The sequence below is a fragment of the Dasypus novemcinctus genome, chromosome 6 (assembly GCF_030445035.2).
Source record: "Dasypus novemcinctus isolate mDasNov1 chromosome 6, mDasNov1.1.hap2, whole genome shotgun sequence".
Classification (NCBI taxonomy): domain Eukaryota; kingdom Metazoa; phylum Chordata; class Mammalia; order Cingulata; family Dasypodidae; genus Dasypus; species Dasypus novemcinctus.
Genome location: NC_080678.1, coordinates 89883133 through 89909788, shown reverse-complemented (window position 1 = coordinate 89909788; position 26656 = coordinate 89883133). Strand labels below are relative to the sequence as shown.

The 26656-nt window shown below is 45.4% G+C and overlaps 1 long non-coding RNA gene across 1 annotated transcript; it reads left to right on the top strand.

The window, feature by feature from the left end:
• Positions 1-4949: 4949 nt before the first annotated feature.
• LOC131278760 (uncharacterized) lies at positions 4950-25155 on the top strand. Its single transcript, XR_009186195.2, has 3 exons — positions 4950-5026; positions 24048-24117; positions 25025-25155. It is a non-coding gene; the product is annotated as an uncharacterized lncRNA (long non-coding RNA).
• The last annotated feature ends 1501 nt before the right edge of the window (positions 25156-26656 follow it).

Genomic DNA, 26656 nt, shown 5'->3' with positions numbered 1-26656 from the left:
CGGCCATGTAGAAGGTGTGAGTACACCCAGGAGCCTGGAGGTCAGCCCTGCCATGTGGAGGTGTGAGTACACACAGGAGCTTGGAGTTCAGCCCTGCCATGTGGAAGGTGTGAGTACACCCAGGAGCATGGAGGTCAGCCCTGCTATGTGGAAGGTGTGAGTACACCTGGGAGCTTGGAGGTCAGCCCTGCTATATAGAAGGTGTGAGTGTGCCTGGGAGCTTGGAGGTTAGCCCTGCCATGTGGAGGTGTGAGTATGCCCAGGAGCTTGGAGGCAGCGACCTTTTGCCTTGTTGTTGGAAGAGCGCCACCACCCCAGATTTCTCAGATGTCTTGGGAATGATGGAGAGGCTCTTTGCCACCCAGATGCTTGACAAGGTGGGGCTGAGAGCTGGCTGTCACCTCAACATTTGATTATGCTGGAGCCTTCACCCCAGTGTTTGGGGTGGGCAGGGACCCTGTCAAACACCTGGAAAGGGTGGAGCTTCTGATATACTAGGGCCTGAGGTCACACCGTTGTTCCATAATGACTCTCAGACCTGGAAATCTCATGGGTCTGCCCTGAAGGGTTTCGGAATTGTTGGGACCCATGACCCCTGTTTTCCTTCCAATTTCTCCCTATGGCAGTGGGAATGTTTGCCCTATGACTATCCCTTCTGTGTCTCTTGAAAGCAGGTAACTTGTTCTCTGAGTCCCCAGGTCCACAGCCAGAGGAATTGTGCCCCAGGACAGATGACAGCTGTAATTGCTTTTGATGAGAAATTTACTTAATATTGTTACTGAAATGAATTAAGGCTTCTGGGATGTTGTGATGGAATGAATGTATTTCAATATGGCAAGAACATGTCTTTTTGGAGTTCACGGGGTGGAGTGTGATGGTTTGAACCTGTGTAGACCCCAGAAAAGTATGTTCTTAAAGCTGATCCATTCCCGTGGGTGTGGACCTATGGTAAGTAGGGCCTTTTGATGAGGTTCCTTCAGTTAAGGCCTGGCCCAGGGTGGGTCTTAATCCTCTTATTGGAGTCCTTATAAGATAATGAAATCCACACAAAGAGAAAACCATGGAAGGAAGAAGCTGGAAGCAACAGCCTGGAAGAGGAGGGAGACCAGCAGATGCCACCAAGGACCTTGCGGTGTGACAGAGGAGGCTAGGGTCACTGGCAGCCGGTCTTCAGGAGGAAGGTACCATCTTGATGGTGCCTTGATTTGGACCTTTCCAAGGCTCAGAACCGTGAACTTGTATGCTAATAAATCCCCACTGTAAAAGCCAACCCATTTCTGGTATATTGCTTTTGGCAGCCTAGTGGACCAGAACAATCATGTGTGTGTGCAGGCATACTTTTGTGCACAGATACAAGTATAAGAGGAGCATGAACCTGTATGTGCGTATGCATGCAGGCTTGTGTGTATGTATTTCAGACTTCATATGTGTGTGCATGTGGATATCATGTGTGTACATGCACGTGTATTGTGTATTTGGGTTGTGTGTGCATGCACACATATCCATGTGTGTTTATGTGTGTTCGTGGGCATTTGTGAGAATCATGTTTGTGTATGTATCTGTCTATGTACATGCAGTGTGTGTGTGTATTTGCAATGTATGCATGTGTACGTGTGAACATGAATATGTGTATTTGGATGTGTGGTGTGTGCACATATGCATGTGTATGTGCCTTTGTTTATATTTGGGTGTCTATATGTGTGTGCATGTGTTTGTGTGTGTGTGAATGTGTGTGGTGTGTGAGTGTGTTTGAAGTGTGCAGAAGTTGCTCATTTGTGAGTGGCTTTGTGAGGGTGTTTGTGGGTATGTGTGTGCAAGTACATTTTTCCCCTCTCAAAAAAAATGTTTACAAACAAGAAGAAAGGAAAAGCATATTTAGAGTCCCCTCAACACAGCACCAGCTGGTGGAGCACAGGAGCACACGAGATGGACGTCACATAGAAGCAATTAGCTATCATCCCCGCCGCGCAAAACTGAGTGGCCATTTGAAACCTGCAAGTCACAGCATCAGAGGATGGGGTGCCCAACAAGTGTGACTCAGGCGTGGAGGAAAGGCATGGCCAAGCCCGACGTCCAGCATGCCCCAGCTCAGCGCAGGGGTAGAAGGGCCTCCCAGCCTGGCAGGGGCGCCCGCTCATTGGCCGGCAGCTACCTCCTCCACGAGGTGGAATCCTGGGCCCCATGCCCACCCAGGAACTGGGCAGGAGCCCTCTCCCCGGCCATGGCCATGGGGCCCCGCTGAGCATGGCCAGCGGGGACCTGCTCAGCAGTGACTTTTGGTGGCGGGTCTGCGAGTGTGGGAGGCCCCTCCCATCACCAGGCCTGTCACCTGGAAGCTGCTGGAGAGAAAGGGCAGCAGGCTTCCCCTGGTAACAGCTGGCACCTGTGAGGGGCAGCTCAGGGGCTCAGCAGGTGGCGGGGCTGGTGGCTGCAGGCTGTGGGCTCACCCAGGGGTGCAGTGGAACTCAGGCCCAGGTCTGGGAGCAGCGGTTTTGCCTTCAACCCAGGACCCCAACACCCCCTGCCAGGTCTGGCTTGAGGGCTGGCAACGGTGGATTTGGGGGTATCTGGCCTTGTCTCTGGGAGCGGGGGGGCTAATGAGTGGGAGCTGGAGCTTGAATTTCCATCAGGGCTCCAGTTCCTGCCCCCACCCCGAGACTGTGGGGCTGAACTTGGAGAGATCCAGTTTTTGGGGGGAGTAGTTAACCTGGTGAGAGCTTCAGCAGAGCCAGCCCTTGGTCACAGCACCTGCGTCCTGTGCTCTGTCCCTGCAGCCTGCAGCATGAAGCATCAGGGAGGGGCTTCAGTGCCTGGGGAGTAGGTGGGAGGTGGGGGCACCCTGAGCTGGGCAGTGCGGAGGGGTGGGGGCCCTGCACTGGGGGTCTTGGAGGGGTATGGCTTCCTGGATGGGCCTTTGCTGTCCTGCCTGATTCTCTGTCCTGTGTCCCCCCAGCTCTGCCATCACCCATCCTGGTTGTGATGCGTGTCACGAGGGTGACACCAGCCTGCTCCTCTCCCCAGTCCTGGGGCTGGCTGTGCTCCATGGAGCCCATGTTGCTCACAGCCCCTCTGGGCGCTGCACACATCGTAGGTGGACTAGTGGTGGGTGACAGAGGCACATGTGTGTGCCCGCAAACACCATCCGGCACACCCCCTCCTGGCTCCCTGCCTCCCCCGGAGCAGCTCCCATGGGATTTCATCACATGTTGTCTGTGTCAGAGCCTCCTGGGGCCCCAGGCAGCCTGTGCTCTCCTTGGCCCCCTGCACCTGCCCATGTGGGGCCTGCCCTGCCATGTGCACTGAGTGTGCCCTGGGGGCCTGGGTGGTCCCTGAGCCTTCTCTCGGGTCTGCGTCTGGGGGTGTGGGTGCTGGCAGCGCAGCACACCCAGTGGGCGTCCTTGTGGGCCCAGCATCAGGTGGGGGCTCTGGGCACTGTGGGGCCGGGAGGCCCTTTCTGAGGCTCGGCCGGGGTCCAGCTGCTGCACGGGAAGGAGCAGGCAGTGGGGGCGGCCCCCTGTGCAGAGCAGGAACCCTCCCGAGACAGCTGGGTGCCCCCCCCATGGCCTGGCAGGCCTGTGAGCCCCTGGACATGGCCAGAGCCCAGTGGGCTTCTGCCTGGCCCTCTGGACTAAAGAGAGGGCTGTGGCCCCACTGAGAGCCTTGCCCTGGCCATCCTCTGCTGCCACCAGTGATGACATCTGCTCTGCTGGAAGGTGCAGGAGGAAACGGAGGGGACAGCAGCCCTGGGCGTGGAGCAAACGGTGGCAGCCACTCATCCCTGGGGTGGCGGGGTCCCCCAGTGAGGCCCTCCCTGCTGGCCTGGAGCTGGGGCTCACCTGAGGGAGCCATGAGGGGAAGGAGGGCCCAAGGCAGGCCCCCAGGGGCCCCAAGCTGTGGCCAAGGACTCTGGGTGTCTGGGTCTCGTGTATTGAGCTGTTCTCCCCCGAGTCAGGGCCCTTTCCCAGGTCATTTTAGCGAGTGTTTGTGTTGCTCTCAGCAGGCACGTGTCCTGCTGGCCAGTCCCAGCCAGGGCTGGACACAGCAGCAGAGATGCAGCCCCTCCCCAAGGGCCACAGCCTCCCCTCCCTTGTTTCCTCACCCCCCACCTTCTTCCCTCTCTCCCGCCATCCCTTGCTCTCTCCACTTTACCTTCTTTTCTTTTATCACTTAATACTTGAAATCTTGCACATTGTGATAAGTGTTGCTGGCCTTCAGAAACATGAGGGCCCCCTTGGCCCTGTGCTGCTCTGTTCCCAGTGCCTCACAGCCATCGGGGGCCTTGACTGGCCCTGAACGGCACCTCCATGTCAGCCCTTCTCACATGGGGATGGACATGCACACTGGGCCCAGCATGGGCCAGGGGTTGTCCCTGGTGTCCAGGGAGAGGCGGGGGCTGGCGTAGCTGACTCAGGGCTCTGCACACAGAGCTAGGAAAGGACTGCCCCTGCCGCAAGGGCCTCTCAGGAGCAGGGCCCTGGGGGCTTCCCTGCTGCCCTGGGCACCAAGAGGACAGGACAAAGGAACAGCCCCTGCATGTGCAGAAGTCCCACGGCTCCAGGCCTGGAGGCCCAGCTCAGGCAGCCTAGGGGCCTTGGGCCCACATGGGCTGAGCTCTGCTCTCACCTATAAAGCAAGGGGTGACTCCACCCACTGCCAGCATCCTGTGGCTTTAGGGAGCCCCATGGGATTTCAAGGGCTAAGCTCACCCTAAGGAGGACCTGACAGGGCACAGTCAGGGCTTCTAAGAATCAGTGGAGAGAAGTGGCTGCTCAGAGGTGGTGTCCCCCAGAATTGGGGTCCCTACAGCTGCTTCCTTGCCTGAGTCCCCTTGGGTGTTCATTCTGGGGCAGCCTGTCCTGAAAGGAAGAGCTGAGAGAACACAGTCCTGAGTGTGTCCTCACAAGCCTGTTCCGCTTTGTCCTTGCAGAAAGCCCTGATATCAAGGTGCACGGAAGAGGCTTTGTGAATGCCCTGAATAAGAAGGACATTATTTGCAGATTCTAGTTCAGCAGAACCAAGTTCAAAGGTACCTGCCCAGATGCCTCTGAGTCCCGAGTGACCCCACAGCACGTGTTGCTTCTGAGACGCCCAGCCTTGCCTGTCCTTGTTTGCCTCTTCCAGTGGATGTAGTAGGGTCAGAGGCAGCATGCCATGCAGGGTCAAATGGGCCAGAGGCCTGGCCCCTTCCGACCCTGACCAGAAACAGGCCCCGGGCACCTGGAGCAGGGCTGAGCTCTGCCTTGCAGGGCATCCTCCCCAGGGCCAAGACGGAGGCCGCAGGCGGCTCTGAGGGCATGGGCAGCCAACCTGGGCCATGCGCCCTGCCTGGTCCACTGACCCCTGCAGGGAAGGTGGCTCATTCTGAGCTGAGATGAGGAGCCCTGGCCAGGCCTGGGCTCCAGAGTCCGAGGCCCAGGCCCCAGGGCCTTGGCTCCTGAGCCTGTTTTCTTTCCTGTAACTCGGGCTGTGGTCATGGCAAGATCTCATAGTAGAGGGGGAGGTGCCCTCGAGGGTGTAATAATTGTGTGAAAATGTAAGAAGCAGCCTATTACTTGGCAGGACTGAGGTGCCAGGCATGTGACCGAGGATGAGCAGCCTGAGGAAGCAGAGGGCCCGTCAGGCAGCCCCCAGGGAGCTGGGGCTGGGTGGGCCTTCCCCAGAGCCTGGGCTGCTGGGCAGCCCTCAGCACCCTCTGCTCCCAGCCGGCTCCTCGCTGCCTCCGTTTACTGCAGTTGCATCTTCCTGGGCCAGTGCCTTGCCCGGCCGCCTGGTAGACCCAGAACAGCTCCCTTCTCCAGCACTGGTGGGCATCTGCTCCTCTGGGTGGGCAGAGCACGGGGACGACCTCGGCACTGGTTCTCCACCCTGCACATGGCTGACGCACCCAGGGAGTGCTGTTCCCCTTTACCTGCCCTTCCCCAGGGTGGGTGGGCCTGAGCCCCCCAGTGCTGATGGCCAAAACCACAGAGGGTGCCTTCTAGTTCACCTAGAAGAGAGTTCCTGGCACAGGCAGAGCTCACTGATGGCCCTGGAAAGGCTTCTGTGTCCTTCCCCAGAGGGCCGGGGGTTCCTGTGCCACCTTGGGGGTCCCTGGTGTCCCCTCCGTGGCAGTGCTGGGTGCCGGGCACCTGGCCACACCAAGTGGGGAGAGCCAGGGCACGTGGCACGTCATGAACAGCTCTGATGCGCTGAGAAGAATTTGTCTTGTTACTTCCAATTACATTTTCCTCTGATTAAAACACCTGGGAAAACTTTTGGAAAACTGAGAAATGAGAAGAAAAAATTAATAGCCAGTGTGGCCCCCCGTTCCATGAGTTCTGTCTTTAGCATGCTGTTTTCACGACAGCGGGAAGGCCTATGAATTCAGGTGATGAGCTCATTCTGGGCGGCACCTCCCTCCTGATCTGCCCACCTTGCCCCTCATACAGCCGTCTTGGCCATGAGCCATCTTGGCTGTGACTTGGCAGAACCTGCAGTGCCCTGCACTTCCTGCCTCTGACCTTGGACATGCTGTGGTCATCCACTCCCTGGGGCTCTGTTTTCCAGTGAATCCCAACCTTCCCACATTGCCTCAGCACCTACTTTGGAGATGAGTTTCCAGATCTGTCCAGATCACCAGTTTCTTGGCTCCTCTGACAATTGAGATGGGCCAACACGCCCGTCCCCATGGAAATGAACCATTTTGTTGAGAAGAGCCCTGATCTGTGGTGGAAAAGAGAAAAGCAATCACAATTGTTAGAGATTCTTAATTATAAGATTGATGCGGCCACAGGAAAGTAGAGGAAAGAATAGAGAATAAAACATTACCCTGATCCCAAACCCAAGTAACTATTGTTTACATTCTCAAATATGGCATAGTGAAATTTATTTTCCTAAAATTTATGGAAGAAAAAGAGACTGAACTGGAATTGAAGAAACTGTAATTCCCTACAAATATTTCTTCATGAGGCCTATGAGTTCCTAAAATTAAAAGAAAACTATTACCCATGAAGTGGTTAGGGCCAGAACTGAGGGTTCTATTTCATTTTTGATCCACGTGTTTTAAAGATTAAGTTACTCAGGAAATAACATCTGGATGCTAGTCCCATCCAAATTAGCGAGCATTTCTAAACTGATAACAAACTTAGTTTTTTTCAAACAATTCTATTTTATTGTATCATATTAATAAAGCATAAATCCTTCCAAAGGTTATAATCAATGGTATTCATTAAAATCACATAGTTGTGCTTTCATCACTTCATTTTTGGAACATTTTCATCATTCCAATAACAGCAATAATAATAATAATAATAATTAATAATAAACAAACCAAACTCAACACCTCTCAATCTATGCTTCACCTGCCGTACACATAGCTGTTCTGTTCCTTCTGTCTAGTATATTTACATTTATAGTGTGTATGCAGTATCACATATATTCATATTTTACATGAGGTTTCACTATTATACAATCCCATGCTACATTTTTTAGCTTTCTTTCTAGTAATAAACATTACCTTAAACATACCCTTTCAACCACTGTCATAGCCATGTAATAGCTCTGCTAGTTGCAAATACCATGATGTGTTCTCACCTGTTCCACATTTTCTGTCTTTAGCACGTACTATTTTCATAATAGTACGTGCTAAAGACATTTATTTCCAAAGATTTCCAAATGGCCTTTTTACCAATTCTGTACAAATTAACCCTCAGCTCTATTCTCTAACCTCATTCTATTTTCTGGTGACTTATATTTTAATTATTAACTCCATGAGTTTACATAATACATTTTGTTCATAATAGTGCAGCCATACAGTATTTGTCCTTTTGTGTCTGGTTTACTTCACTCATCATAATGTCCTCCAGGTTCATCCATGTTGTCACACGCTTCATGACTTCATTTCTTCTTACTGCTGCTTAATATTCCATCATGTGTACACACCACAATTTGTTAATCCATTCATCAGTTGATGGACACTGGGGTTGTTTCCAGCTTTTGGCAATCATGAATAATGCTATGAACATCCGTCTGTTCTTGTCACTGCTCTCAGTTCTTCTGGGTATATACCCAGTAGTGGTGTTGCCAGGTCACATGGCAAATCTATATTTGACTTCTTTAGAAACTAACTGCCAAACAGTCCTCCACAGTGGCTATACCATTCTACATCTCCACCAACAGTGAATAAGCATTCCTATCTCTCCACATCCTCTCCAACTCTTCCAATTTTCAGACTTTTTAATAATGGCCAGTATAACAGGTATGAAATGATATTTCATTGTAGTTTTGATTTACATTACCTTAATCACTAGTGATGTATAACATTTTTTCATGTTTCTTTGCCATTTTTATTTCTTCTTTGGACAATCATCTTTTCAAGTCTTTTGTCCATTTTTTCATTGGGTAGTTTGCCTTTCTATTGCTGAGTTATATGATCTCTTTATATAGCATGTATATTAAACCTTTATCAGATATGTGATTGCCAATTATTTTCTACCATTGAGTCAGCTGCCTTTTTACCCTTTGGAAAAAATCCTTTGAGGTACAAAAGTGTTTAATTTTGAGGAGGTCCATTTATCTTTATTTTCTTTTGTTGGTCATGCTTTTGGTGTAAAGTTTATGAAAATACAGCCTATCACAATATCTTGTAGGTGCCTTCCTATATTTTCTTCTTTCTTTCTTTCTTCCTTTCTTCCTTTTTTTCTTTCTTTCTTTCTTATTTTAACAATGGGACATCATTAACTTTATTGACAAAGATTTACTTACAGCTTCATTGAGACATAATTCACATTCCATAAAGTTAAATATTAAAAAAGGTACAATTCAGCGATGTTTAGTACATTCACAGAGTTGTGCATCCATCACCACTATCAAATTCCAGGACATTTTATTTTGGGAGTTTTATGGTTCTCGCTTTTATATTTAGGTCCTTGATCCATTTTGATTTAATTTTTAAAATAAGGTGTGAGATAGAGATCCTCTTTCTTTCTTTTGGATATGAATATCCAGTTCTTCCAGCACCATTTATTAAAGAGACTGTTCTGGCTCAGCTGGGAGGACTTGAGTGCTTGTCAAAAGCCCCTTGCCTGTAGACATGAGGATCTATTTCTGAGTTCTTGATTCATTGGTCAATGTGTCTGTCTTTATGCCAGTACCATGTTGTTTTTAGTGATGTAGCTAAGTGTATGCTTAAAGTCAGGAAGGGAGAGTCCTCCAATTTTGCTCTTCTTTTTAAAGACATTTTTGGTTACTGAAGGCCCCTTACTCCTCCAAATAAATTTGATAATTGACTTTTCCATTTCTGAGAAGAAAAAAGGGTGCCAGGATTTTTAATGTAGTGTTGAATCTGTAAATCAGTTTGGGTAGAATTGACATCCTAACGATATTTAGTCTTCCAATCCAGGAACTAAGAATGTCTTTACATTTATTTAAGTTTTCTTTGGTTTCTTTTAGCAATATTCTAGTCTTTTTAATATAGGTCCTTTATGTCCTTGGTTAAGTTTATTCCCAAATATTTGATTCTTTTAGTTGCAAATATGGAATTTGTTTTCTCATTTCCTCCTCTGATTCCACATCAGTAGTGTATAGAAACGCTATTGACTTGTGGGTATTAATCTTGTGTCCTGCCACTTTGCTGAACTTGTGTTTTAGTTCTAATAGCTGTGTTGTGGAATTTTCAGGAATTTCTAGAAATAGGATCATATCATCAGCAAATAGTGAAAGTTTTACTTCTTCCTTTCCTATTTGGGTGCCTTTTATTTCTTTATCTAGCCTAATTGTTCTAGATAGAACTTCTAGCACAATGTTGAATAACAGTAATGGCAGTGGGCATCCTTGTCTTGTTGGTGATCTCGGCAGGAAAGCTTTCAATCTTTCATCATTGAATACAATGCTAACTAGTTTTTTCACTTATGTGTTTTATCATTTTGAGAAAGCTTTCTTCTATTCCTATCATTTGGAGTATTTTCTATCAAGAAAATGTGCTATATTTTGTCAAATGCCTTTTCTGCATCATTCAAAGGGATCGTGTAATTTTTCTTCAATTTATCAATGTGGTTTATTACACTAATTTTCTTGTGTCGACTCACCCTTGCATACCTGGGATAAAACCCACTTGATCATGGCATATAATCTTATTTTTTAAAATAAGGATTTATTTATTTGTTTGTTTGTTTGTTTGTTTATTTATTTTTAACTTGCTCCCAGATGGCTCCCTTGTCTGTCTGCTCGTTGTGCTTGCTGTGTCTGCTCATTTGCTCTAGAAGGCACCAGGAACTGAACCCAGGGCCTCCCACATGGGAAGCAAGTGCCCAAAGCCCTGAGACACATCCACTCCCTGCTGGCTGTGGTGTCTGCTCATTGTGGTGGTTGAGACTTCTGCTGATTATGGTGTCTGCTGATTGTGGCAGTCTGCTTGTTGTGGCAGTCTGCTTGTTGCAGCAGTTGCAGTATCTGCTTGTTACAGCTGTTGCATCTGCTCTTGCAGTGCCTGCTTGTTGCAACATCAGCTCTCTGTGGTGTCTTCTTTAGGAAGCACTGGAAATCAAACCCAATTTGTTTAGTTCCTCATTGATTTCTTTTAACATTATTTTGTAGTTTTCTGCATGTAATTCCTGTACTTCTTTGGTTAAATTGATTCCTAGGTATTAGAATCTTTTTGTTGCTATTGTAAATGGAATTTCCCCCCTGATTTCCTCTTCAGATTATTTAATATTAGTGTACAGAAACATTATTGATTTTTGCATGTTGATCTTATATCCTGCTACTTTGCTGAGCTCATTTATTGTTTCAAGTAACTTTGTCATAGACATTTCAGAATTTTCTAAATATAGTATCATGTCATCAAAGATAGTGAGAGTTTTACTTCCTCTTTCCCTTTTGGATGTCTTTTTTTTTTTAATTTCTCTTGTCTAATGGCTTTGGCTAGAACTGCACAATGTTGAATAACTATGGTGACAGTGGGCATCCTTGTCTTATTCTTGATCTTGGAGGGAAAGCTTTCAAACTTTCCCAGTTAAGTTCAGTGTTGACTGTGAGTTTTTCATATATGCCTTTTGACGGATTTTCCTTTTACTCTTAACTTTCAAAGTGTTTTTTTAATCCAGAAAGGATACTGGATTTTGTCTTTTCTGCATTAATTGAGATGATCATGTGGTTTTTTTTCCTTTCAATTTGTTAATGTGTATTACATTGATTGATTTCTTATGTTGAACCACCCTTGCATACTATTAATAAATCCCACTTGGTCATGATTTATAAGTCTTTTGATATATTAGATTCTATTGGCAAGTATTTTGTTGAGAACTTTTTGCATCTATATTGATTAGAGAGATTGGTCTGTAATTTTCTTTTCTTGCAGTGTCTTTATCTGGTTTTGGTATTAGGATGATGCTGGCTTCATAAAATATGTTGAGTAATTTTACCTTCTCTTCAATTTTTTGGAAGAATTTAAACAGGATTGGTGTTAATTCTTCTAAAAATGCTTGGTAGAATTCACCTGTGAAGTCATCTAGTCCTGGACTTTTCTTTGTTAGTAGTTTTTTGATGACTGATTCAATATCTTCAAATGTGATTTAAGTTCTTGTATGTCTTGTAGCTTCAGTGTAGGTTGTTTGTACATTTCTAGGAATTTGTCCATTTCATCGAGGTTGTCTAGTTTGCTCACATACTATATTCTCTTATAATCCTTTTTATTTTTGCAGGGTCATAGCTGCATCCCTTTCCTTTCTGGTTTTGTTTATTTGCATCTTCTCTCTTCTTTGTTAGTCTAGCTAGGGGTTTGTCAGTTTTATTGATCTCAAAGAACCAGCTTTTCATTTTGTTGATTTTCTCTATTTTTTTTTATTCTCAATTTCATTTATTTCTGCTCTAATCTTTATTATTCCTTTCCTTCTGTTTGCTTTGGGAATGGTTTGATGTCCTTTTTATAGTTTCTCCAGTTCAGCCTGTTCTTTGATTTTTGCTCTTTCTTCTTTTTAATATGGGTCTTTAGGGCTATAAATTTCCCCTCTCCAGACTGTCTTCAATGTATCACATAACTTATGAAAAGTTGTGTTCTCATTTTCCTTTGTCTCAATATGTTTACTGACTTCACTTGCAATTTCTTCTTTTTTTTTAAAGGACTCTTTTTTTTTAACATTTATTTTATTTATGTCTCTCCCCTTCTTCTTCACCCCCCTGTCTGCTCTCTGTGTCCACTAGCACCCTCGGTGGCACCTGGAAACTGCATCTCTTTTTTGTTATGTCATTTTACTGTGTCAACTTTCCTTGTGGGTGGTGCCACTCCTGGGTGGGCTGCACTTTTTTCATGCAGGGTGGCTCTCCTTGTGCATGGGGCACCCCTATGCAGGGCCGCCCTGCATGGCGTGGCACTCCTTGTGTGCAGCAGCTCTGTGCATGGGCCAGCTCACTGCATGTATCAGGAGGCCCTGGGTATCAAACCCGGGACACTCCCATATGGTAGGCAGACACTTTATCAGTTGAGCCATGTCTGCTTCCCGCAATTTCTTCTTTGTCTCATTGAATATTTAGGAGTGTGTTGCTTAGCACACACATTTGTGAATTTACCTAGTTCCTGTCTATTATTGATTTGAAGTTTCATTCCATTATGATCTGAGAAAGTGCTTTGTATAATTTCAGTCTCTTTGTATTTTTTGAGAAATGTATTATGATCTACCATGTGGTCTATCCTGGAGAAAGATCCACATGCACTTGGGAAGAATTATAACCCACTGAGTTTGGGTGCAACATTCTGCATATGTCTGTTAGGCCTAACTCATATTGTTCAAGTTCTCTGTTTCCTTGTTGATCTTCTAATTGTTCTATCTAATGATATGACTAGTGTGCCAAAGTCTCCAACTGTTATGGTAGAGGTGTCTATTTCTCCCTTCAGTTTTGCCAGAGTTTGCCTCATTATTTTGGGGCACCCTGGCTAGGTGCATAGACATTTATGACTGTTATTTCTTCCTGGTGGATTGTTCCTTATATTAATATATAATGGTCTTCTCTATCTCTTATAACTTTTTTTTGCAATTAAAGTAGGTTTTGTCCAATATAGCTACCTCTGCTCTTTTTTTTTGGTTACTGTTTGTGTGAAGCATCTTTTTCCAACCCTTCACTTTCAGCTGGTTTGTATCCCTGGGTCTAAGGTGAAACTCTAGTAAGCAACATATGGATGGTTCTTTTTTAAAAATCCATTCTGTCAGCCTATATCTTTTGGCTGGGGAGTTTAATCCATTCACACTCAATAATACTACTGTACGTACATTATTTACTTAAACCATTTTATTCTTTGGTTTTCATGTATCATAGATTTGTTTTCATCTGTCTTTTTAATCTTTTGGCTATCCTTTCTGCTATTCTTTCTTCTATCCTGTTTTCCAAATCTCTCTCTCCTGTCTTTTTCTTTCAGGCTGTAACTCTTCCTTTAATATTTTCTGCAAAGGTGGATCCTTTTTGTTTTTGTTTTTTTTAATGAATTCTTGTAGTTTCTATTTGTTTGTGAATGTTTTAAACTTGCCTTCATAATTGAAGGACAATTTTGCTGCATAAAGAATTCTCAGCTGGCAGTTTTTCTCTTTCAGTATCCTAATTGTATCAAATCATACTGCTGTCTTCTTGCCTCCATGGTTTCTGATGAGAAATCTGCACTAAGTCTTACTGGGTGTTCCTTGTATGTGATGATTTGCTTCTCCCTTGCTGCTCTCAGAATTTTCTCTGTATCTTTGACATATGACATTCTGAGTAGTATGACTCTTGGAATGGGTCTATTCAGATTTATTCTGATTGAGATATACTGAACTTCTTGGACATGTAAGTTCATTTCTTTTGTGTGAGTTGGGAAATTTTCAGCTATTATATCCTCAAATATTCTTTCAGCCCCTTTTCCCTTCTCCTCTCCTTCTGGAATTCCCATGACACATATGTTGTTGCATTTCATGTTATCATTCAACTCCGAGCCCCTGCTCTATTTTTTCCATTCTTTTATTTCTTTCTTCTTTTTTTCGCCTCAATTTCAGCTTTCTGTCTTCTATATGACTTATTCTTTCTCCAATCATTTTGAATCTACTGTTATATGCCTCTAATGTGGTATTGATCTTACCTATTGTGTCTTTCATTCCCATGAACTCTGTTACATTTCTGTTTAGGTTTTTAAATTCTTCTTTGTGTTAGCTCAGTATCTTCTATTGTAATATTATTTTTATTTTTAAAGAAGCTTTGGATTACATAAATGTCACATAAAAATTATAGGGAATTCCCATATGTCCCATCCTCTCCCCCTTCCACATTTTCCCACCTTAACAACATCTTTCATTAGTGTGGTATATTTGTTACACTTGAAGAACACATACTAAAGCATTGCTACTACCTGTGGATTATATTTACATTATAGTTTTTACCCTCTGCCCTGCACAATCTTATAGGTTATGACAAAATATATAATGGCCTATACCAATCACTGCAGTGTCATGCAGAACAATTCCAATGTCCTGAAAATACCTGCTATTGCACCTATTTTCCCTCTCTGTCCCTTCAGAAACTCTGGTGGCCACTGATTAGTGTTTTCTCAATATTCTCTATCTCTTCAGATGCCTTGTCTTTCAAGTCATTAATTTGATTTTGGAAATTTGTGTTCATCTCGTTGATTAATTGTCTCAAATCTTGTGTCTCTTCTGGAGTTTTGATATATTCCTTTTCTGGGCCATTTCTAACATTTTCTTACTATGACTTGTAATTTTTGATGTCCAGGCATCTGATTAGGGTGGTGAGTTTACTCAGATGCTAAATTTTTTCCTCTTTCATAGGGCTTTAGTGGCAAGAGGCTATGTGTTACTTACTGCTATTCTTTGATTTTTGGTTCAACCTGTTCTGAGTCTCTGGGATTGTCCTGGTTAGTTGATCAAATTGGGCTATGAACCCAGTAATGGGGGGCAGACCTGTTTCCTAGGGCTTTGTGGAGGGAGATTGTAAAGGCCAGAAAAAGCCTCTCTTTCTTATTTAATTTTAATTTTCTCACATGCAAGTCCTTGGTCACCCAGCAGATAGCAATCTTTGATAACCCTCTTTCAATGCCCAGTTGAAGTGTGTTGCTGCAACATGGACTGGATCATTGTGACAAAGTTTCCTGTCTGGAGGCTAATAGCTTTGTAATTGAAACGTTCTCAGGGGCAGTTCTCCAAACTTTGCTGACAGCCCCTTCTCATTTCCCAGGTGGGAAGTAATTTCTCTCCCCTTTGTGACCTCAAAAACCAGTCCTGGTCAGAAGAGAGGGAGATTGAGAGAGTTGGATCTCTTTAATCTCTTGCTGGCTCTTAAGGCAAACAATGGTGTGGCCCCATCTGGCTTGGAAGGGCCCATGGGACACAGCAGACCAAATTTGTGGGTCAAAAGCTGGGGCAGCCTTAGGCTGTGTCCTTCTCTCTCCCTTTTTCTGGGGAGGTAGATCCCTAGGGCCCCATTTGTAGCCATCAATCCAGAGGCCTGAGAATTCAAAAGTTTTTATATTGTGGGGGAAGGTGCTGGAATTTGCAGCTATGGCTTTTAATGCATAGCTCTGCAGACACAATTATTTTCCTCTGCCCCTCTCTCTTCCGGGCAGTGTCCAGCCATCCCCTGGTGTCTAGATTATTTTCCCTAGAAGATTATTTTCCCAAGCTATTTATGTCTGCCATCTAGATATTTTTTTAAGGAAAGAAGAGAGTTTTTAGTCAGCCATCTTTCTGGAAGTTCTAACATATTTTTAAAAATATTATTTATTATAATTGTTATAATTATTTACTTATCAGTTGTATTGGTGTATATCATTCATACATGAACACACATAAACAGTAAGCATGTAGTAAAAGTTGTGAACTTACAAAACAAACATGTATGACATTATACAGAGTCCCATATATCACCCCACCAATAATAACATCTTGTATTTTTCTGAAATATTTGTTACAAATTATGAGAGTATCATCAAAATATTACTACTAACCATAGTCCATATCTTATATTTGGTATATTTCCCCCCAAACCCACCCTATTATTATTATTATTATTATTATTTTAATTCATTAAACTGCTTTTGTCTGTTATTTTTATTTTATTTTTATACGCCCCCCCCCCTTACGGCTTTTTGCATACTGTCTGCTCTCTGTGTCTGTATGCTGTGCATTCTTCTGTGTTTGTGTTTATTTAATTTTTTATTTCTCCTCCCCCTTGTGGATTGCTTGCTGTCTGTTCTCTGTCCATTTGCTGCACGTTCTTCTGTGTTTTTGCTTGTCTTCCTTTATTTTTTTGTTGTGTCATCTTCCTGAGTCAGCTCTCTGCACTGCTTGCCGGCTGGGTGGTCCTCCACAGCATGCAGGGGAGACTGCCTTCACAAGGAGGCCCCAGGACGTGATCCCAGGGCCTCCCATATGGTCGATGGGAGCACAACTATTGCACCACAGCCGCTTCCCCCTATTATTATTTTTTAATATATATTTATTACAGGAGTTGTGCACCTATAAAACAATCATGCGTATGTGTAAAATTGCCAAACAACAGCCCTTCACCCTTCACCAACATACCACACTGTAGTGAAACATTTGTTACAGATTATGAGATAATATCATTAGACCATTACCACCAACTATGGTCCATAGTGTACATTTGGTACACTTTTTCCATATTCCTTCATTATCAACATAGTAATCTTTGGCATAGATGCAAGAATATTACATTATTCCTGCTAACCACAGTCCATAGGTCACACCAGTTGTATTTGTTCCATGCTTCTCCACATTTCCACCACCCTGTAATAGTGATGTGCATCTGTTCTTGCTCACAGAAGGACACTCTTTCATCTGTACCATCAACCACAATTCTCTTCCACCTCTGGGGTCAGTGTGTTATTTAGTCCCTAGATTAAGCTCTAGCTTTCTTTCAATTGACATTTACATCCCTGGATTACCTTTTCCAGCCACATTCCCATTTATAAACCAGCTGTTATTCACTATAATATGTCACCATCAACTCTGTCCATTTCCATGCTTTAACGGTCAAGTTAATTAAAAATTCTACATACGTTAAGCATCAGTACTCCTTCTCAGACCTCCTTGTAATTCCTGATAACCTATCCTCTAGGGTTTAACTCCATGAATTTATTCTTCATATTTCATTCATATTAATGAGACCATGCAAGATTCGTCCATTTGTGTCTGGCTTGCTTCACTTAGCATAATGTCTTCAAGATTCATCCATATTATCATTGGTGTCCCAATTTCATTTCTTCTTAATGCAGCATAGTGTTCCATCATATGTATATACCACATTTTGTTTGCCATTCATTGGCTATTGGAAACTTGGGTTGTTTCCATCTTTTGGCAATTGTGAATAATGCTGCTATGAACATCGGTGTGCCACATGTTCTTCTGTTTGTGCCACAGACTTCAGTTCTTCTGGATATATTCCAGTAAAGGAATTACTGGATCATATGGCGGTTCTATATGTAACTTCCTGAGGAACAGTCAAACTGTCTTCCACAGAGGCTGCACCATTTACAACCCCACCAACAGTGAAGGAGTGTTCCTATTTCTCCACACCTTCTGCAGCACTTGTTTTGTTTTGTTTTTTAAGTTATGGCGATTTTACGTGATGTAAGATAAGATCTCATTGTCTGTTTGATATACATTTCCCTAGTAGCTAGTGATATGGAACCCTTTTTCATGTGCTTTTTGGCCATTTGTATTTCCTCTTTGGAGAAAAGTCCATTTAAATCTTTTGCCCATTTTTAAGTTGGATTGCTTGTTTTTTTTTTTTATTGTTGTTGTATGCTCTCTTTTATATAGAATGGAAATCAAGCCCTTATCGGATATGTGGATTCCAAATATTTTCTCCTATTTAGTGGGATGCCTTTTCACCTTCTTGATGAAGTCCTTTGAATCACAGATGTGTTTGAGTTTGAGGAGGTCCCATATATCAATGTTTTCTTTTGTGGCTCATGCTTTTGGTATAAGGTTTAAGAATCTACCACCTACCACCAGGTCTTGAAGATGTTTTCCTACATATTCTTTTAGGAGCTTTATGGTTCTTGCATTTATATTTAGGTCTTTAATCCATTTTGAGTTAATTTTTGTATAAGGCATGAGATAAGGGTCCCTTTTCTTTCTTTTGGCTATGGATATCTAATTCTCCCAGCACCATTTGTTAAATAGACTGTTCTGCCCCAGCTGGGTGGGTTTGATAGGCTTGCCAAAAATTACTTGACCATAGATATGAGGGTCTACTTCTGAACCATCAGTTTGGATTCACTGGTGTATGTGTCTGTCTTTATGCCAGTACCATGCTTTTTTTTTTTTTTTAACCATTGTAGCTATGTAATGTGATTTAAAATCTGGAAGAGAGAGTCCTCCAGCTTTGCTTTTCCTTTTCAAGATGTTTCTGCCTAATCAGAACCCCATTACCCTTCCAAATAAATTCAATAATTGTGTTTTCCATATGTTTAAAAAATGCTGGTGAAATTTGTATTGGGATTGCATTGACTCTGTATATCAAATTGTGTAGAATTGGTGTCTTAATGATATTTAGTCTTCCAATCTATGAGCTTGGAATATTCTACCATTTATTTAGGTCTTTTTAAAAATTTCTTTTGACAATGCATTGTAGTTTTTTGAATGCAAGGGCTCTACATCCTTGGTTAAAATTATTCTTAAATATCTGATTCTTTTAGTCACTAATGTAAATGAAATTTTTTTCCTGACTTCCTCCTCAGATTGCACGTTATTAGCCTATAGAAACATCACTGATGTTTTTGTGTATTGCGGGTTGCTTATTGGTATAGTATGCTGATTGATTTTCTTGTGCTGAACCACCCTTGCATCCCTGGTGTAAAATCCACTTTATCATGATGAATAATTTTTTAAATATGTTGTTGGATCCAATTAGCAAGTATTTTATTGAGGATTTCTGTACCTGTATTCATTAGGGAAATGGGTCTGCAATTTAAAAAATGTTTGTAATATCTTCATCTGGCTTTGGTATTAGGGTGATATTGGCTTCATAGAATGAGTTTGGTAGCATTCCTTCTTATTCCATTTTTTGGAAAGAGCTTGAGTAAGATTGGTATTAATCATCTTTGAATGCTTGGTAGAATTCACCTGTGAAACCATCTAGTTCTGGGCTTGTCATTTTGGGAGTTGTTTGATGACTGTTTCAATCTCTTTACCTGTGATTGGTTTGTCGAGGTCTTCTATATCTTCTAGGGTCAGTGTAGGTTGTTCATACATTCCTGGGAATTTTTCCATTTCATCTACATTGTCTAGTTTTTTGGTGTACAGTTGTTCATAGTATCCTCTTATGATATCTTTTATTTCTGTGGGATCAGTAGTAATGTCCCCATTTTCATTTATTTCATTTATTTGCATCTTCACTCTTTTTTTTCTTTGTCAGTCTAGCTAAGGGTTTGTTGATTTTGTTAATCTTCTCAAAGAACCAATTTTGAGTTTTGTTAATTTTCTCTATTGCTTTTTTTTCTCCATTTCATTTATTTCTCTTCTGATTTTTGTTATTTCATTCCTTCTACTTGCTTTGGGATTAGTTTGCTGTTGTTTTTTTCTTCTTGATTTTAGCTCTTTCTTCTTTTTTAGTATAAGCATTGAGTGCCATAAATTTCCCTTTCAACTCTGCCTTCACTGCTTCTCATAAGTTCTGATATGTTGTGCTCTTGTTTTGTTTTGTGATATTTATTGATTTCTATTGAAATTTCTTCTTTGACCCACTGATTATACAAGAGTGTGTTATTTAATTTCCATATATTTGTGAATGTTCCCTTTTTCCACCTCTTGCTGATTTTCAGCTTTATTCCATTAAGATCAGAGAAGGTGCTTTGTATAATTTCTGTCTCATTGAATGTATTGAGATCTGCTTTTGCAGAGTTAAAATGGCAGCTACTGGCTGCTTTCCAACTTGAACAGGTTCAAACTTTAACTGTTCTTAGGGTTATATTTTAGCCAGCCATGTTTACTAATCACTACCTGAATTCAGGGGCCAAACATCTCTTCCTCCCCCATTTTTGGGAAATGGAACTTCCACCTCCAGCCATGGAATAGCCCTTGAGGCAGCTTCTCCACCAGTGGAGAATGGACACTGGCCTACATAGTGTAAAGTGCTCTACTCATGAATCTTCTCTGCAGATGGTAGGTCTCCTCCTTCCATTCTTTCAAGGATGTTGCAGGATGCTCATCTGGTCTCCTAGGACCCCCAAGCAGGTGCTTTAGATAGCTCTGGCTAATCACCAACTGCCTTGTAGGATGAGCTAACTCTCAGAGCACCTTACTCTGCTGCCATCTTACACCTCCTCCCTCTAATGTATTTTTTTCTAATTTTTCATACTTTATTCCCTGTATGAATAGGTTAAGAAAGTAGAATTTCCCCAAGTACTGATTTATAGACAATGTGAAAAAGCAGCACACAAAACAAAACATTCAGTTTCACAGATAGTTACATTCAATGATCACTTTAAATGCAATTTCAACTCTCATTTTAAGCTAAGTGCAATAATAATTTAATACAAGATAGTTAAATACACACACAACTTGTATATCCTGAACTACAAGTGGTTTCCATGGCCACATATGCTTTTAGGCAAGTACACATTTCCACAATGAACAAGTACTAACAAATATGTTAATAAAACACTACCCCAAATGCTTTTCCTGCCATCAGCTTTTTAAGCAATGCCATTCATGTTACAGAAAGCATTTCTTTTTAGAAGTTTTAAACTGACTTGGGAAACTCAGTTCTAAAACTTGACAAACAGAATGTATAAACCCCAAAGATTTTAAATAAAAAAAGCCTACCAAAACTGAGGCATTTATATGAAACTTAGTTTCTCAACAAAAAAAAAACACTCTTGCTATCTGAAGAAAATTAAAACAAATGACCACTTAAGACACTTAAGCATTCTTTAAAAATACTGTATTTTCCTATATCACCATCTACTTAAGAGAAACACAAACCAGTTGACAAAAAAGGACACCTAACACGTAAGTACTACTTCATCATCTAGTCAAAAGTCAGAAGGAATTACATGAATTGCAAGGTACTTTAACTTATATATGATCATTAAAACCCAATGGCAATATAAAGACAGGCAATTAAAGACTCAAAAACTCTAAAATTGAAGACAGGAAAATAAAGGCTGAAACCTGTATGTTTCTCCAGCTTTCATTTTCATGGTTAGATATGCGGACCTTACTATAGGAAATACGCAGTTACTAAAGATAGTTGACCCAGAAGATAAGGAAGCTTCAAGAAGTACAAAAAGGATCAAGATCCATAGTTTGTGTCATCAAATGCTTTTCTAGCTTGTTTCAATTCTTCATTCACAGTAAGTCTTTAACCCTAGCAAAGTTCCTTGGGTCCTTTCAAATCAAGAAGATGATATCTTCAACTTGTACTCGACCTTGTCTTCCAATTCACATTGCCTTGTGAGTCATTTCAGTGATGAACTCTATGGCAAGGTCTTCAAGAATATCCACTGGCTCAGTATAAGGATTCTGGTCATCCCCAAATCCACACATCATACACTGTAGTTCCTTAGAAAAAAGTCTCTTTCTATTACCCTGTCCACCTTCTGCACCTCCTCCAATTTCTTCATTTTCTTCCTCAAATGTGGGGTCTTCCTCTTCATCTTTCTATTTTTAATTTCATCCATTGTGTCTTTAATTCCCATAAGCTCTGTTACTTTTCTTTGCAGTCTCAAATTGGTCTTTATGCTCACTCAGTGTCTTCTTAATACTCTTTATCCCTTTAGTCATATTTTCTTTCAATTCTTTGAAGTGATTTAGGAGAGTTGCATGATTATCATTCATTAATTTTCTTAAATCCTGTATATCTTCAGGATATTTGGTCTGTTCCTTTGGCTGGGCCATCTCTTCCTGCTTCCTAATATGGCTTGTAATTTTTTTCTGATGTCTAGGCATCTGAATATGTCAGTCAATTTGCTCTGATGGTCAATTTCTTCTGTTGCCTGTTTCCCGCCCACCCCACCGCCTCCCTGCCAGCTCTTCTTTGATACTTGGTTCACCTTATTCTCAGTCTTTAAAATTACCCAGCTTAAGTTATCAAAACTGGGCCAGGGATTCACTAATGGTGTGCAGATTTTCTCCCAGAAGGTGGGGTTAAGAGAGTCCTTAAAGCAGTTTTTGTCCATGCAATTTCCAGACCAGCCAGCACATGATGTTTCTTGGAAAACCTTTCCGTGGAAGTGTTTCTTTCAATCTCTACTTTCCTGTGTGGTGCAGTCAGAGCTGAAATTCACAGCAGGCTTTGCTGACTGAATTCATGGAAGAGAAGCCTTCTGACTCCCCTTCCCTTTTCCCTTGAAATGGCTGACAGGGAGGAGAACATCTATTCCCCTCCCACTGGGCTGCAGTGAGCCAGGGCTTTTACCCCAGCTTAATATATTGGCATGGGGGAAGGGAGCCCTTCCCAGCCATGGTGGGCATTTGATAGCTCAGGTTTGTTGTTTTGGGTTCTTCCTCTCTGTCCCTTGCTCTCCTGGGAGTTGCATAGCACTGTCCTGGTCTGTTGACTCCCAAAGCAGGTCCCTAGGACAGCTTTTGGCCCTTTCTCCATTGTTTTTGTGAGAGAGTTGAGCCCTGCCTGCCTACTCCAATGCCATCTTCCTGGAACTCAACTAGCCTAGTTGAAATGAAAACATTCCACAAGAACTACCCCTTGTGAGGGGGCTGGTCTGCCACCTCCATGGTCCTTCTGCTGGAGAGGGCAGCACTCCCAGCAGCTCTGAGCACAGCCCTCCTGGGCTGCAGGTGGTGGCACACCCAGCCTCCATCCTGCAGAGAGACAGTGGATGCCGCTGCTCACCCTCCTCTTCAGGCACAGCTGGGCCCGGGCCTTAGGAAGCAGAGGTCCTGCTCCTCCAGCTGGGGGGATGATCATGAGGCTGAGCCCCGCTCAGAGGGCAGCTTTGCAGTGCCCTTCACCCCAGTCCAGGGGCCAGTGAGCACGCAGGCTGTGGACTGAGAGGTCCCCCCACAGCTGTGGGTCTGCACTCAGCCTCCTGTGCCCCAGTCCCAAACCCCACAGAAACCAAAGGCTAAAGGAAAGCCAAAGTATCCAAAATCCTCTCCCATCTCAGGCTTCCCCATTGTGGGAAAGGGCGCCCCTAGCCACTCAGTCCTCTGCTCGCAAAGCTCACGGCCCCCTCATGCCTCTTTGCTTCCCCTGCTTCCAGCCACCAAAAGTCCTGCTGCCTTCAAGTCCACACCACCCTGGGATCTGTCAGGCCCCGGTGCACTCGCTGTCCTTGGATAAAGCCCATGCTGCCCATCCTGCTCGCTCCCTTCCTCCCTGCACAAGCACGAGTAGTTCTGACCTCAGGACCTTGGCACAGGCCCCTCCACAGCCTGGAACATTCCTCCCTCAGACCTCTCCCTGGTGGCTTGCTCACCTGTTGGGGCTCAGAGCAAGCATTGCCTCCTTGGAGAGGCCTGATTTTTAGTGTAGTTTCAACAGCATACAATCGTTGTGAGAATTATAGAATGAACTTGAAATACTCATCACCTGCTGTCAGTAATGGTCCACCCATGCCAAGCTGGTGATGTCAGTATCCCCGCTGCCACTTATTTGAAGCAAATCCCGGACATCACGTCCGTTCATCTGCAAATATCATAATGTCTCTAAACGAGAAATTGTACCTGTAAAAGATGATCCAGGCCACCCATTCTGAGTAGATGTCCCTTCACTTCCATGCTCTGTGCCTTCCCCATTTTCATTGTCATGCACTTTGCACTCCCTGACATTTATTTTGTTCATGGTTATATTTTATGGGATTGCCTCCCCATCCAGTCACGAGAACGTTCCTGCCTTGAGAACATCTCTCTGCCTGCCTTGTTTCTGTTAAATACCATCGGCTGCCCAGTGCCTGGGGCAAGGCCAGGGATCCCACAATTTCTCTGAGTAGCTGATGGCCAAAGGAGAGGCTGGCCCCCTGCCAGGGTCCACTTGTCTGGCCGAGGGCAGCAGGAGGTGGTGGATGGATGGACATGCACTGACCTTCTGCTGTGGGTTTTCTCTTTTAGATAAAGCAGCAAGCTCTTCTGGAGACAATGTCATAACTTGTCCTGGAGTAGAACCTCAGATACTTGGAAAGTAAGTGCCCCGACCTGGGGACCCTTGTGGCAGGAGACCAGGTGGGCAGCGGTTTAGGGGTCCTGGGTGAGGACACCCTCGGCCGGGGCACCCAGGGAGCCCTCTGTACCTGCCCTGATGGATGGTCCTAGAGGTGGGCAGGGATCCGCGTGGCCCAGCTCTGCTGAGGATGACAGGAGGTGGAGGGTGCCTGCCTCAGTTTCCCCATGCTGTGACATCTACCAAGCCACGGGTTGTCTTGACAAGAGGGCTTTCTTGGCTGCCAGTGTTGGGGCTGGAAGCTGGCTCCCTCCAGGGTGGGCATTGCTCTGGTGCTGGCAGCCGGCAATCCTGGGGTCACGTGGCTCCCCCACCACACGGCCATGTGCTCTCCTCTCTCTGCTGGATTCCCAAGGACTTCCAGCATCTTCTCCTCCAAGTGGCTTTCCCTTGAAAGCCCCCAGTCACAGCACTAAGGGCAGTCACATTCCCCTGACCGCAGCATAACGATGTCTTAAGAAGGTCCACTGACACTGGGTTACACCCCAGGACTGGGTGCAGGTCGTGAACATGGTTTTATCTGGGGCATGTGCTTCAGCCCATCCGGTTCCAAAGGGCTCCTGCCACTCGCCGGAGCTGAGCCCACGTGCCCTGTCCACAAGGAGGAGCCAAGGGAGCCCCCCCGTGGCTGCCGCTCACGTGGCACATGGCCACACGGCGGGCAGACGATGCCGGGCTCCTGGGGCCGGCTGTGTCCCTTGGGGCCTCCAAGCCAGGCCGACCTCGTGCTCTGGGGAAGAGCTCGCCCCATTCTCTTCACTACTCCACTACCTTGCTGGCACAGTCACTGCACCCAGGAGAGCTGGGGGCCAAGGTTCAGCCATGGGGGAGACCTGGTTGTCACCGGCCCACCCCCTCTGTGCTTTAGGCCCATCTTCATTGAAATCAGCCTCAACAAAGGCATAACCTTCATCGCCAACAACCTCAAATTCAGTGGAAAGGACTGCATGAGTACTGGGTGGGGGCACCCCCATCACAGGACCCGTTGGCCCAGCCCTGATGCAGACACACTGGGGGGCAGCTGGCAGCCAGGGTGAGTGGGTGGGGCAGGGGTCCACCAAGACCAGAGTCCAGGCCTGCAGCACCCCTGGTTGTGTGGGCCCCAGGTCCCACCCCTCCAGGTCAGGGTTCAGGCAGGGGAATGGGGCAGCCGCTGCCACACTTGGCGTCCGTGGCCCTGGGCTCTGCCGAGGTGGTCTGGGCATCTGGCCATGGACTCCTGGCCCCCCTGGGGTCCCTCGAGGTGGAGCACCTGAGGAGAGGAGGAGGCTGGGGGTGGAATGCCAGGGGATGGGAGCCAGGAGGGGGCCACCCAGCCCCAGCCAAGCCCTCGGCCACACCTGTTCTCTGGCAGCCAAACCTGGATGGTGATGGTGGCCCTTCCACAGGGGGAGCATCCTGCTGCCAAACCCACCGAGGACAAGGCTGGGAACCCAAGCAAGGTCAACAGCCAGCGCCTCTTTGAACAAACCCCTGAGAAAGCCCCTGAGACACCCCTGGAGGCTCTGCCAAAAAACCTCCCTGGAAAGGCCCCCGAGCAGGCCCCTGGAAAGCCTCCTGAGAAGCCCCCTGCAAAGCTCTTCAAGCTTCTTGCAGCCAGAGCCCTCGAGAGGCTTTCCAAGTACCGCAGTGGTGATGCGGACAGCAGAGATGAGCGCACTGACCAGGAGGGGAACCCTGAGGGTGGCAGCGAGGAGGCAGAGCCCCGTGGCTTGGAGATACCCTTACCACCAGTTGTTGAAAGCTTCATCAGCACCAGCACCGGCAGCAGCGACTTCTCCTGGATCCCCATGGTGGCTGGTGCAGCTGCCCTGCTGTTCCTCCTGTTGCTGTGCTTCTTCTTCTACCTGTGCTGTTGGGTGAGTGCCCCTGCTGCCTGAGCAGGCAGGTGAGTGCCCCTGCTGCCTGAGCAGGCAGGTGAGTGCCCCTGCTGCCTGAGCAGGCAGGTGAGTGCCCCTGCTATGTGAGCAGGCAGGTGAGTGCTTCTGCTGCCTGAGCAGGCAGGTGAGTGCCCTGCTACCTGAGCAGGCAGGTGAGTGCCCTGCTACCTGAGCAGGCAGGTGAGTGCCCCTGCTATGGTGCCAGCTCCCAAGACTGACCAAGGCTCAGGCTCCGCACCACCCCCTGGAGCCTAGAGGCACCCTGGCCTCCTGCCCCACCTGCCATGAGGTGTTCACGGGGAGGCTGCGCATGCTGGGCCAGGCTGCTCTGGTGCCCACGGCCCTTCTAGAGGTGATCAGAGGCCAGCATGCAGCAGGGCAGCAGGAGGACAGACAGGAGTGCTCCTGGGTTAGGAAGGAGGGGCCTTTGAGGGGCTAGAGGACCATCCCGAGAGCTGCAGGAAGGAGGAGGAGAAAGGGGGGGGGGGGCAGAAAAGGAGCAGGCGGATCCCTGCCCAGGGAGGGCTCGAGGGAAAGCCTGCGGGGACCATCCTGCAAAGGGCTCTCGGCTTGGGGTGGCCTCAGCCTGCCTGGCCTGCCCCAGCCCTCCAGGGAGGGGG